The following is a 15,315-nucleotide window of genomic DNA, read 5'->3' as shown; positions in this document are numbered from 1 at the left end:
ATCAGATGGCTATAAATGTGTGGCATTATTTCTGAGGCCTCCATTCTGTTCCTTTTGTCTATATATCTGTTTTGGTACCAGTACCATGCTGTTTTGGTTACTATAGCCTTGGAGGGTAGTTTGAAGCTAGGCAGCATGATGCCTCCAGCTTTGTTCTTTTTGCTTAGGATTGTCTTGACTATGTGGACTCTTTTTTGGTTCCATATGAAATTTAAAGTAGTTTTTTCTAATTCTGTGAAGAAAGTCAATGGTAGCTTGATGGAGATAGCATCGACTCTATAAATTACTTTGGGCAGCGTGGTCATTTTCATGGTATTGATTCTTCCTAACCATGAGCATGGAATGTTTTTGCTTTTGTTTGTGTCTTATTTTCTTGAACAGTGGTTTGTAGTTCTACTTGAAGAGGTTCTTCACATCCCCTGTAAGTTGTATTCTTAGGTATTTTATTCTCTTTGTAGCAATTGTGAATGAGAGTTCACTCATGGTTTGGTTCTCTGTTCATCTATTTTTGGTGTATAGGAATGTTTGTGATTTTTGCACATTGATTTTGTATCCTGAAACCTTGCTGAAGTTGCTTTTCACCTTAAAGTGATTTGGGACAGAAATGATAGGGTTTTCTAAGTATACAATCATGTCATCTGCAAACAGAGACAATTTAATTTCTTCTTTTCCTAATTGAATAGTCTTTATTTCTTTCTCTTGCCTTATTGCCTTGGAAAGAACTTCCAGTACTAGGTTGAATAGGAGTGGCAAGAGAGAGCTTCCTTGTCTTGTGCCAATTTTCAAAGGGAATGCTTCCAGTTTTGGCCCATTCAGTATGATATTGGCTGTTGGTTTTTCATAAATAGCTCTTATTATTTTGAGATATGTTCCATCAATACCTAGTTTATTTAGACTTTTTAGCCTGATGGTGTGTTGAATTTTATTGAAGACCTTTTCTGCATCTATAGAGATATAAAGATAAGCATGTGGTTTTTGTCATTGGTTCTGTTTATGTGATGGATTACACTTATTGATCTGTGTATGTTGAACCAGACTTGCATCCCAGGGATGAAGCCAACTTGATCATGGTGTGTAAGTTTTTTATTGTTATGCTGGATTTGGTTTGCCAGTATTTTATTGAAGAGTTTAGCATTAATGTTTTTTAGGGATATTGGCCATAAAATTTTCTTTTTTTGTTGTGCCTCTGCCAGATTTTGGTATTGGGGTGATGCTGGCCTCATAAAATGTGTTTGGGAGAAGTATCTCTTTTTGTATCATTTGTAATAATTTCGGAAGGAATGTTACTGCTCCTTTTTCTAACTCTGGTAGAATTTGGCTGTGAATCCATCTGATCCTGGGCTTTGGTAGGCTATTAATTACTGCCTCAATTTTAGAATATGTTATTGGTTTATTCAGGGATTCAACTTTTTTCTTGTTTAGTCTTGGGAGGGTGTACGTGTCCAGGAATTTATTTATTTCTTCTAGATTTACTGGTTTGTTTGCTTAGAGGTGTTTATAGTTTGCTCTGATGATAGTTTGTATTTCTGTAGGATCAGTAGTAATAGCCCATTTATCATTTTTTATTTTGTCTCTTTGATTTGTCATGTTTTTCTTCTTTTTAGTCTGGCTAGTGGTCTATCTATTTTGTTAATCTTTTCAAAAAACCACCTCCTCGATTCATTGATTTTGTGAGGGTTTTTTTTTGTGTGTTTCTCTGTCTCCTTCAGTTCTGCTTTGATCTTAGTTATTTCTTGTCTTCTGCTTGCATTTGAATTTATTTGATCTTGCTTCTCTAGTTCTTTTAATTGTGATGTTAAAATGTCGATTTTAGATCTTTCCTGCTTTCTCCTCTGAGCATTTAGTGCTATAAATTTCTTTCTAAACACTGCTTTAGCTGTGTCCCAGAGATTCTGGTACGTTGTGTCTTTGTTCTCATTGGTTTCAGAAAACTTATTTATTTCTGCCTTAATTTCATTATTTACCCAGTAGTCATTCAGGAGTAAGTTGTTCAGTTTCCATGTAGTTTGCAGTTTTTAGTGAGTTTTTAAATCCTGAGTTCTAATTTGATTGCATTGTGGTCTGAGAAACTTTGTTATGATTTCCCTTCTTTTGCATTTGCTGAGGAGTGTTTTACTTCCAATTATGTGGTCAATTTTAGAATAAGTGTGATGTGCTGCTGAGAAGAATGTATATTCTGTTGATTTGGAGTAGATAGTTCTGTAGATGTCTATTAGATCCACTTGGCCCAGAGCTGAGTTCAAGTCCTGAACGTTCTTCTTAATTTTCTGTTTCCTTGGTCTGTCTAATATTGATAGCAGGTATTAACATCTTCCACTATTACTGTGTGGGAGTCTAAGTTTCTTTATAGGTCTCTAAGAATTTGCTTTATGAATCTTGGTGCTCCTGTATTGGGTGAATATATATTTAGGATAGTTAACTCTTCTTGTTGCAATGATCCCTTACCATTATGTAATGCTCTTCTTTGTCTCTTTTTATCTTTATTGGCTTAAAGTCTGTTTTATCAGGGACTAGGATTGCAACACTTGCTTTACTTTGCTTTCCATTTGCTTGGTAAATATTATTCCATCCCTTTATCTTGAGCCTATGTGTGTCTTTGCATGTGCAATGGGTCTCCTGAATACAGCATCCTGCAGGGGTTTGTCTCTTTATCCAATTTGCCCCTCTTTGTATTTTAATTGGGGGATTTAGCCCATTTACATTAAAGGTTAATATTGTTATATGTGAATTTGGTCCTGACATTATGATGCTAGCTGGTCATTTTCATGTTAGTTGATGCAGTTTCTTCATAGTGTCAATGGTCTTTACAATTTGGTATGTTTTTGCAGTGGCTGGTACCAGTTTTTTCTCTCCATATTTAGTGCTTCCTTCAGGATCTCTTGTAATGCAGGCCTTGTGGTGACAGGATGTCTCAGCATATGCTTGTCTGAAGAATTTTATTTCTCCTTTTTTTATGAAACTTAGTTTGGCTGGATGTGGAATTCTGGGTTATAAATTCTTTTCTTTAAGGATGTTGAATATTGGTCATCACTCTCTTCTGACTTGTAGGATTTCTGCAGAGACATCCGCTGTAAGTCTGATAAGCTTTTCTTATCAGACAAAAGTTGGTAACTCAACTTTTCTCTCTGGCTGCCCTTAACATTTTTTCCTTCATTTCAACCTTGGTGAATATGAAAATTATGTTTTTGAGGTAGCTTTTCTTGAGGAGTATCTTTGTGGAGTTCTCTGCATTTTCTAAATTTGAATGTTGGCCTGTCTTGCTAGGCTGGGGAAGTTCTCATGGATAATAAAATGTAGGTTTGGTCTTTTTACATAGTCCCATATTTCTTGGAGGCTTTGTTCATTCCTTTTAATTCTTTTTTCTCTAATCTTGCCTTCATGCTTTATTTCATTAAGTCGATCTGCAATCTTTGATATCCTTTCTTCTGCTTGATTGATTTGGCTATTGCTATTTGTGTAAACTTCACAAAGTTTTCATGCTGTGTTTTTCAGCCCCATTAGATCATGTATGTTCTTATCTAAACTGGTTATTCTAGTTAGCAATTCCTTTAACCTTTTTTTAAAGTTCTTAGTTTTCTTGCATTGGGTTAGAACATGCTTCTTTAGCTCAGAGGAGTTTGTTATTACCCTCCTTCTGAAGCCTACTTTTGTCAATTTGTCAAACTCATTCTCCATCCAGGTTTGTTCCCTTGCTGGCATGGAGTTTTTATCCTTTGGAGGAAAAGAAGCATTCTGGTTCTGAGAATTTTCAGCCTTTTTGAACTAGTTTTTCCTTATCTTCATGGATTTATCTACCTTTGGTCTTTGATGCTGGTTACCTTCATATGGGGTTTTTGCGTGGATATCCTTTTTGTTGATGTGGATGCTATTCCTTTCTGTTTGTTAGTTTTTCTTTCAATAGTCAGGCCCATCTGCTGCAGGTCTGCTGGAGTTTACTGGAGGTCCACTCTTGACCTTGTTTGCCTGAATATCACCAGTGAAGGATGCAGAACAGCTAAGATTGCTGTTTGTTCCTTCCTTCGTAAGCTTCACCTCAGAGAGGCACCTGCCAGATGCCAGCCAGAGCTCTCCTGAGGTGTCTGTCAACCCCTGCTGGGAGCTGTCTCCCGGTCAGGAGGCATGAGGGTCAGGGTCCCACTTGAGGAGGCAGTCTGTCCCTTAGCAGAGCTCAAGCACTGTGCTGAGAGATCCACTGCTCTCTTCAGAGCTAGGAGATAGGAACATTTAAGTCTGCTGAAGCTGCACACACAGCTGCGCCTTCCCCCAGGTGCTCTGACCCAGAGCACCCATGCTGGAGCTGCTGCCTTTCTTTCAGAGATGCTCTGCTCAGAGTGGAGGAATCTAGAGAGGCAATCTAGCTGCAGAGGCTCTGCTGAGCTGCAATGGACTTTGCCCAGTTTGAACTACCAGGAACCTATGTTTACACTGTGAGGGAAAAACCACCTACTCAAGGCTTATTAATGGCACATGCCCCTCCCCAGTCTCAAGTGTCCCAGGTCGACTTCACACTGCTGTGCTAGCAATGAGAATTTCAAGACAGTGGATCTTAGCTTGCTGGGCTCCATGGTGGTGGGATCCGCTGAGGTAGACCACTTGGCTCCCTGGCTTCAGCCCCCTTTCCATGGGAGTGAATGGTTCTATCTCACTGGCATTCCAGTCACCACTGGGGTATGAAAAAAAAAAAAAAAGACTCCTGCAGCTAGCTTGGTGTCTGCCCAAATGGCCACCCAGTTTTGTGCTTGAAACCCAGGGCCCTGGTGGTGTAGGCACCAGAGGGAATCTCCTGATCTGCATGGTGTTAAGACCATGGGAAATGTGTAGTGTATGGGCCAGAATGCACAGTTCCTCATGGCACAGTCCCTCGCAGCTTCCCTTGGCTAGAGAAGGGAGTTCCCTGGCCTCTAGTGCTTTCCAGATGAGGCAAGGCCTCACCCTACTTTTGCTCATCCTCCATGGGCTGTACCCATTGTCTAACCAGTCCCAATGAGAAGAGCCTGGTACCTCAGATGGAAATGCAGAAATTATCTGCCTTCTGACTTGATCTCGCTGGGAGCTGCAGACTGGAGCTGTTTGGCCAACTTGCCAGCTGCCCTGATTTGCATTTCTCTAATGATTAATGATCATGAGTGTTTTTTCATATGCTTGTTGGCTGCTTGTATGTCTGGATGTCTTTTTTGAGTGGTGTGTGCTCATTTTATTTGCCCATTTATTAATACACAAAACCAATGGAACAGAATAGAGAACCCAGAAATAAAGCTGCACATCTACAACCATCTAATTTTCAACAAAGCTGACAAAAATAAACAATGGAGAAACTGCTCCCTATTCAACAAATAGTGCTAGGATAACTGGCTAGTCATATGCAGAAGATTGAAACAAGATCCCTACCTTTCATCATATGCAAAAATTAACTTAAAATGGATTAAATATTTAAATATATGACTTCAAACTATAAAAATCCTATAAGAAAACCTTGGCGTATGCTTGTCAAAATCAGCATGAAATGCATCAGCAAAGAATTTTTGGCTAAGTCCTCAAAAGCAATTGCAACAAAAACAAAAATTGACTAATGGGTCCTAGTCAAGTGAAAGTGTATCTGTGTAGCACAATAAACAATTAGCAGAGTAAACAGACAACCTACAGAATGGGAGAAGATGTTCACAAACTATGCACTCAACAAAAGTCTAATATCTAGAATCTATAAGGAACTTAAATCAAAAAGCCAAACACAAATTTTCATTTCCACATCCTGGCAGGGAATAGAGAAGCAGGGATGACATCTCTGATCATAGTGAGAAGCACTTATATTTTTTAGCATCTAAAAGAGGCTGTAAGACTGCATGTAAATCAAATGATAAAGCTACACTAAAGATAAACTTTGAACAGGTTCACAAACAAGAATCACAGTTGAAGGCTCACTCTAAATAAGTAATTGTCTTGCTGCAACCTCATGTGGTACATAGAAGAACTTTAGCCAAGGCTTGGAAAAGAGAAATCTAGCCAGAACTGGAAGAAAGATTACTCTCTTAGCATGTCTATAAAAATTCTTCATAAGGTTTGTGAAAGAAACTCTAAATTATGTGAGAACAGTACTGTTTTGCTTTTAGAGATTGTTTATTTGTATTTTTCTTATGTAAATAACACAGGAAAATATATATGTTCTTGATTTTGGAATTTGGATTTGGTTATTTTCAATGATTCATAGGGTCTCAAGTTGAGTTGCCATTATTTCTAGAATTCCAAAGAAAAAGTGTGTTCTACCTGACCATCTCAGTCAAATTTTTGATATACAAAGTGAACAGACCCACGTGATAATTGGTCTATCAGCAATATTTATTTCTAATCCCATGTGTTATTAAAACATGTGTAAATGCTTGCACACATGCACACACACACACACACACACACACACACACCCTACTTATAGCAGAGTAGGTTGGCATTAAATTTAGTCTGGGCAACAAATGTAATCACTTTTATCATTGCTTTAGATCTTGGAACCATGTCTAAGGCTGAGCATTTAAACTTGGAGCAGAAGACAGTAAGAAAGAAAGAAATCATACTCTGAATTTATTTGTATTTTCTTGGCTAGATTAAGACACTGAACTTCTCTGCCAAACAGAGTGATAGTAAATGGATGTATTTCTAGGACTCCTCCACACTTTCTTATTTTCTAATGTACCAACTATCAATCATATGAAATTTCAGTTTAGATTATCCAAAATTCCTAGTGTACTGAATCTTTAATATGGTCTTTTGATAATATATATACTAAATGAAGTAATTCTGCCTCTGGGATGAAAGTGATGCCTGCACATTGACTTCTGAAACTGCCTTCACAGCAGTACTACCTTGTACACTGTATCCTTCAAAACTGCCCCAAGTTAGCAGGTACCTCATTGAAAGTGGTGTATTTGTGAGAGAATTTTTTCTAATGGAGAAGAGGTCAGATACAGTACAGTACATACCATTAACAATAAATAATCATGATTCCACTTTGGGATAAATTCTGCAACTATGTACTAAACATTATGAAAATATCTTTCTCATAAACTTTGTGACATAGTTGTTTTAAAGAAAGAAGCTTTTCTGCTCTATACAGTTCAGCTTTCAAGAAGATGAAACCTTTATTTCCCCTCTCAAACAAATAAACAGTGGAGCATTATATGAGAGTTTGTGCCTAACGATTTCCATTTATGGCAAAATTTACTTTAATAACATGTGTCCTTTGATTTTAAAATGCTTTTGCATGCTGCTTGATGAGAATCTTTGTGATCCATATCTGAGAAATTAGGAACCAAACAATTTGAGATTCTGTCTTCCCCTCTGTAGCAGCTTTGCAGGAGGGGAAATGTAACCTCTGGGGTGTATAATAATAAGATTTCATTTTGTACTATAAAGATCCCTGAAAGAAAGGGATCAAAGATTCTTTAAGCAAAAGATTGCCCTAAGTTTGGTCTTAAATATGAAATTTCTGAATATAGAATATTTGTCATTTATTTGCAAAAGTATATGATAAAAAACATCAAAATGAGGGATAACTAAAAACATTTGAAGAGTAGGGAAACCAAAACATTTTCAGTTTTATTCAATGTAAGTATAATGTAGGTTCAGATTTTGAAATATCGATGTGTCTACACATGAATTTGAACCACATACTATTATAAAAATATGTCAAGATTATTTTAAAATTTAATTAAATCTTGTTTGGGTTGGTAAATTAGAAAGTCAACGAGGAATACTTCAAGTTCTAAGTCAGATTTATCAACGGTTATAGTTTTGGAATTAGCTGAAATTAATGATGAGTTGGAAACAAGAAATATTGGTATTGATTTTACTGTCTTATCTTAGAGAAGTTTAGGCTAATAAAGCTGTTGTAATTCTAAAATGTCCTGGAGTATAACTGAATCAACTATATGCACCATATTTGACAGTCATAATCTTCCCATGAGGTTCCACAGGTTGCTTGTTTAGCAATATCCCTTTTAGCCTAATCCACTCCTCACTCACCACAACTTCTTCTACCCCGACTCTTGCCCACTCTTCCACAGCCATCACCTAAACATAAACCAAAGGTCTCCTGGAAATAACTGCTACAAAATACAGCTTGTTAACATTGTAGCTAGTATTTCTGTAAGTCTTGATAATAAAGTTTAATTTTTAGAGAAATTATATGATATAATATGTGTAATGAGTATTATATATAAAAATGAAACCATTTATTCCAAAATATCAATTTCTTACTGGTTGCACACTATGCATGTACATAAAATGTATTACATTAGCCAGAAAATCAAAATCAATGGGAATATGAAAGGAGAGAAGGATGGCGTTTACTGTTCTGCAAGGTGGAGACTTAGTATTTTTGATTACAGGACTATTCTCTGCTACAGGATCAATGTCTACTCCTGGAGCATAATACAGTAAAACCCTGTATTAACCTTCTGCAGTTACTGACATACTTTCTGACTATAGTAGTTCTTCTCCTAAAAACATGATTCTAATTTCCAGAGTCTGCTATTTTTTCCTTCCTCTTTTGAGAGGGTTTCCCAAATTTTGTCTTCATTTTTGGAAAAAGAATGGTTACAGTTCAGGATAAAAGTGTCTTGGGCTCTTTGAGGACTTTCAGCATGAATTTGTACTACTTTCTGTGTCAATTTTCCTCTACTGCCCCACCCTCATTCCCTGCTTGGCTCCATTCCCACTTCATTTGGGTTTGTAATTTGTACATAAAATTTTGTATGCCTTTTTTTTTTTAGTTGATGTTTTTACAGCTATGGCATAATGCAATTTTAGGTAGTTTAAAAAATGTTTACCATGATTCATATATTTTGCAGCATGAACATGAGTTGCCACTGGACATTCCAAATGGGGCATTCAATTAACCATTATTTGTTTACCTCTTCCTATTCTAATGTAAGTAGCATAATAAGAAAAAATATCATGGCATAATTTGGGGCATATGCGAACAAATGTTAGGGAAAATATTTTTGTGATAGATCAAAAATTATATATCATACAATATAACAACACTGCCATAATACAGTTACTTGAATTAGTTTGCTTTATTTTAATGCCATATTTAAATATTCCTTTGTTGAGTACTTACTGTATGATCCCATTTATATGAGATTCAAAAACCAGCATATTTAATCTACAGTAATGAAAATTAGAAGTGTTGTTTATGGGGATTGAAGATTGAATGCAAGGGTTCAGGAGGAAACTTTTTAGGGTGGTAGGAATGTTTATTATTTTGATTGGTTAGACAGATACACATGTATGTTAAAACTTATTGAATTATACACATAATATCAGTATATTTCACTATGTAAGTTGAACTCCATTAAAATACAAAGATTTCATTAGGTAACTATAATATTAATTTGTCAAAGTGTCAGTTGAGTATCTTCTTCCACCATGCTATGTGTTTTTAATTGTTTCAACCATTTTAAAAAATTATAATTTTTCTGCTCTTTATTTAGATTTGAAACGATAATTTTATTGGGTATAGTACTTCTAGCTATTTATTTTCTTTTAAAAAACCAATTAATATAATTGTATATATTTCTTAAGAAATATTCCAGGTAGAACATTTTGCTTTCTCAAGAGTACTTTTTTCCACCTCTCACTTTTTTTACTATCTTGGCAGTGCCTGATAGCACTTCTTTGATTTTCCTCTCACGCACAGAAAATAAGTTCGGCAAATTAGACAACCAGATATTCCATCCTGAATAGTCACATTGCAGTCTCAAGCAAAGAGTAGGCATTCTGGGTAGCTTGCTATTATACATTTAATCAAGAATTTTCTGCAATTGTTTTGTAATAAGTATCTGGGAAAGATACAAAAGAATTGCAGAAACACTTCCCAGAGAGGCACTGGGGAAAATTATATTCTGAATAATTATTAGTAAATATGTATGCTATATTAGAGACTCATAGAATGTGCTAAGTATAGAAGACATTGTTTTTAAAACCATTTCACAGTAAAGACAAAGCCATAGTTAACTAAACTTCTGTGATGATTGTAAAATCATGGTGGTTATAGTGCTAACTCTAGGCCATTCACTTACTGAGCTCTTTTAATTATGTTATTGTTTTAATCTTCTGGATAGCTAAGGGAGATATATATTGTTATATTTATTATAAAAAAAAAAGGACACTGAACCATAGAGAAGGCAATCAATCTGACTTGGTTTTTTATAGTCCTTTTAGTAGAGTTGCAATTAGAATTCAAGCCCTCTAAAATTCCTGCTGAAAAATGGATTTATGTTTGTAGAAAGTAAAATGCAGACATCTGAGAAGTCCTGCTCACCTCATCCTGTTAACTGCCTCTTGAAGTCTATCTGGTCACATAAAAGCAAACAGCAAAGCATCTGCAAAGAGATAGCTTGAGGTCAATTACTGCAGAGAAAGGAGAAGCATAAATAGAAAGAGATAAGAAAAGGTTGTTGGAAAAAACAGAATTGGTTTTGGGAGGTTGGGTGCCATTTTATCCTAATTATTCATGTAGAAATTTCTTAGTGGAACCTGGGTGTTTAGTAAGGTGTTTATATGCAGTGGGAGAAACAATTAAGTACTTAATGACAGTCTTACTTATGCAGTCTTACTTATGGGACCTCATAATCAAGTTGAAGGGAGAAATCTGGATAATATTGAAAAGTAATTAATACTCATAGTAAAAAGCAATTATGGATTAGTATCACAGAGATCACAGTTTTCCAAGAATCTGAGGAGGGAAATATTTTGGGGGATAGAATGTCCACAGAAGGTTGAACTTTGAGGAAGGGTGTAGATTACATGTATAAGAAGGACAAGATTGTGATTATAAAGTAGATTGGGAATGAAAGAAGAGAAGATGTAGGGGAGTGGAAAGGAAGATGTGAGATTACAGTATCTGTTTTCCTTGAAAACTTTGAGTCACCACTGGGTAGCAGTAACAGAAAACTTTCCTTTTCCTCAGATCTTGGAATGTGATTGTTGCTTTAATTCTTCTCAGGGGAATTAGCATGTGTTTGTAAAGCTTATTAGAGGTGCATGTGTGTGGGGAAAAAATGAAACACTGTGTTGACAAGAGCTGTCCGTAAATGTCTAGGTTTGGACTGCCTTCATTCCTCTTGACTTCATAATTCTGGCATATGCAGCTCAGGTCAGGAAACATTACTGAAAGTTTTAAAGGAATAGTTTTTAATAGAAAAACTACAGATATATTTTATTAAGTAAAATTGTAAAAATTTTACATGGAAAAAATATGGGATAGCTTCCTTTTAAATTGTTTGTATAGTATATTTAGAAGACTTGTAATATTTTCATATGAAAAATGTTTAGGTTCTTTGTTAAAAGGTGGCATGGAAAAGTAGGTAAAAAAGAAAAATAATAATTACCCATAATATTGCTTTTCAAACACAACCTCTGTTAAATTTGTTTTGAGTGTTTCTCCCGTCTTTTTTCCCATGAAGAAAAATTTAGAGTACTAAGATAGGAATAAATTTATTTTTGGAAACTATATATTTGCCTGACTAAAGTAATCTATGTACAAGGAAGGCACAAAAACAATTTGAACTTTTTTATAATTATCCTGTATGGAGGTGTGAAGATATCTGTGTCTTTGTACTTAGAAAAAATCTTTGGAAAAGTTCATACCAAACTATTAACAGTGATTCTCTACTGAGAGAAGGAGTTTGGCATAGAGAGAGAGGAAATGTGTATGTACATACACACACATATACACACAGGCACACAAAAACCATTTTCTTATTGGAAGCAGCACATAGTACTTGTGAAGGTAAAAATAAAATCAAAAGTGAGCCCCTGAGCCCCTGATTGTGAATTCTTTTTATGACTTAATAGTTTTATATGAAAATTAATAACTACATATTTTATGGTATAAACATATAAAAATGATTTTATACAAGTGTCTTAAATAAGAGCTAGTTAGGGTACATGCAAAATATCCTTTAATAGACTAATGCTCATCTCCACAACCATATCTGTCTGCATTGAATGTTAGCTTCCACTAACATAGCAGGGTCATTAATTTGAAAAAAATTGAGTGTAAAGTGAGTTTGAATTCACAGGAGTTTACAATTTGGCTAAAAATATTAAAGCTTTTTAAAATTATCAAATATATGTATAACCTTATTAACTAAACTTTTTAAATGAATATGTAATAGATTGGAACATTTTATTAGGTAGAAATGATGAGGATAAAATGGCTCTTAACCAAGGATGATTTTGCCCACCAGAGTACATTGTCTGGAAATATTTTTGGTTGTCACAACTGTGGGAGGGTGCTACTGGCATCTAGTATGCAGATGTCAGGGCAACTGCTAATTATTTAATAATGCACAAGACAGTCCCCACTGCAAAGAATTATCTGTTCATAAGGAATTATCCTCCTCACAGCCAATTTAACTATACTTTATTATCTTGATTTTTAAATGTCTCCTTGTACTTTCTTTTTGTTTTAATATAGTTTTAGTTAGAGTTATTTTTAAAATTTCAGAATTTTAAATGCATATTTACAAATACAAATATGTGAAATATAGGCATGGGAGTGACAAATAATAACTCACCCACACCATAATTCCAACTGTAAATTAACACAACTATGGGAATATGTGTATATCGCTTTTATATGTATATATGTGTGTGTGTGTGTGTGTGTGTATATATATATATATATATATATATATATATAGCTTTAAAATATACATGGCTTTGACTTAGATTCATCAAGATTTTAATTTTAAAACTTTTTATACAATCTGCTGAGTATCCTGCTTCAATCTGGGTTGATTACTGCCAAGAACTGATGCATATTTGTCATGCTGAGACATTTTTGGTGGCTTTTCTAGGCAGAATCCACTGTTCCCTAAATCTCATATCTTTCTTTTTTAGGTTAACTCTCTTATTTTGGTGATATGTGTATTCTAGCATTTTCTTAATAAATTTTGGTAAATTTTCTGATTTCTTTCTTACAATAACATAGTCATTGATTTTTTTTCCCTTCATAACCATTCCTGCAAGCTTTTAGAATCTTTTCACTTGATAGACGTTCTATTCTGTATTTTGTATCCTTTGGGCCTTAGAAAGTTTCCCATGATTTTTTTTAAAATAATGCAACCTCCATTTTCTCTTGTATCTCTTTTGAAACTTTATTGTTTGGATGTAGGACTTTCTATATTAGGTCTCTTATATTAATCTTTTATGCCCATAAGTTTGACCTCTTTGCATTTTTTTTCTATCATCTGAAAAATTTCCTTAATGTTATTTTGCAACACATCTATGGAAATTTTTATTTCTGTAAATGCTCTGAATTTATAAAAGTTCATCCTTAATATCTTTTTAATATCCTATTTTCTATATATTTCCTTTCTGTGGATGCAATATTAGCCTAATTAGAAAATTTTTATCTTCCTAGGTCATCTTTTACTCTTGTTTATTCTAGATTTTCTTATAAATTCGTGGCTTTTCTAAATGTATGATTATATATTTGCTTCCTCATTCATCAGAGAATGATATTTAAGAAGGTTACTGTGGGCTTCATATGTGTTGGTGAGACATTTGAGTTGTTGGGCTTTGCCTTCACATGGGTTCCTGGCTATGTGTGTGAGGGACCTCTTAGTGACAGAATGGTGAGTTCTGTCCTCTCGGTCATTTACAAGAAGTAAAAATGTAGTTGCTGTGGTCCTCATATAAACAGTGGAGAAGGGATGTCATCCTTACTTTTTTCTCCTCTTTGGAAGTGCCTGGCCTAGAAAGGCATGCTACAATTAGTTCAAAGAAACTTTTGTTATGGAAACCAATAGCTTCAGCTGTCTTTTGGGATCAATTCACTGGCATAGTTAAATAAAAGGCCTAGGTTTCTACAGGTCCACGGGTCTCCTGAGCCACTTAATATCTACAACGCTCACATACTTGTTTTAACCTGTGGATTTACTGCAATTGGTACTCCTCTTCTTCCACCCAGCTTTCAGAAGGAGGCTAACATTTAAGAAGGAGAATTTGAGGATGCCGATATAATGCAATGGATATTTTTAAAAGTTTGAGAGAAGGAAAAGTTGAAGGTAATATGAAAACAAGTTGAAGCCAACTTGGGCGGACATCAGACTTTTTATGATAAGTAAATGTGAGCAATGCATAGGTGTTGGTTTTCATTGAAAATGACAGCTACTACTAAAGCATTTGTTTTAGGTACTTAGCTGGGGAATCAGGCTGCTTATTTGGGGCCTAAATGATAGGTTATAGGAATGAGTACTAGGCAAGTAGACAAAAAGCCTAGGCAAAACTCCTCAAACATTGAGAAAATTAGTTGATTGGTTTTATAACTTAGTTGTGTACAAAGTAGTTATAATTTTGGAGTAGTAGTTGGAATTTGAGAAGACAGGGCAGAACTACAACAGAGGTTACATTCACAGTGATTCAGGGCTCTGGTTCTTTGGATCAGACAAACCTTCAATCCAGTACCCTGGATAGCTCCCAGGGATGGCAGTTCTAAAGTCTTGAGGTTTCCATTGGTTCCTCTCAGATGGAATTCTCTGCACGTGCTCTACTTAGTCACCAAGAATCAGGTTATCGCCCTCATTTCACTTATGAGCTTTTGCTTTTCTCATCAAATTTGAAAGATCATATCTTTAGGATTGACCTTAAGCTCTACAGAGTATCCAAAAAATTTAGCAGGCTTGCTGGGGAAGAGAAAGTATAAATTATTCAAATCATGTAATTATTTATCCTCTAGAGTTTCTATTATTTGGGGGCTAGGGTTATAAATGATCAGCTCATGGAAAATGTACTCAGTCTTACTTCAAATTAAACAAATGTGAACCAAAGCTACATTCATTTATCTCTTTGGGAAACATGCAGATAATAATATCTGCTAACTGGGAAGGATTGAGGAAACAAGTCCTTCTACACAGCTAAGGTAGTAAATTTCAATTACTAAAAGGTGGTTGGATATTCATATGTATAAATATACATATAATCAGTAATTATAATATTCTAAATTATGGAAATGATTAGAAGAAATATAAAAGGAAATATAGAAATAAATGTTAATTACAGATTTTTTTAATCATTTAAAAAAACTTAAATTACCAATAAACAGATTATTGCTTTAAAAATCATGGCATATTCACAAACATTAAATATCTAAGCATTTAGATATATAACTATAGAGATACACATAGAAAGATTCTAATGTAAAATAATTCATCATTTGTTTGAAAACATAGTATTTTGTGTGAAAATTACAAAACACACACATACACCTATTTTATATATTTGTAACTAGACCAACATCATTTGTCTTAAATGATG

This window comes from Saimiri boliviensis, chromosome 4, assembly GCF_048565385.1.
Source record: "Saimiri boliviensis isolate mSaiBol1 chromosome 4, mSaiBol1.pri, whole genome shotgun sequence".
NCBI lineage: Eukaryota > Metazoa > Chordata > Mammalia > Primates > Cebidae > Saimiri > Saimiri boliviensis.
The sequence above is the reverse complement of the archived record's forward strand: the minus strand, read 5'-3'. Positions refer to the sequence as shown.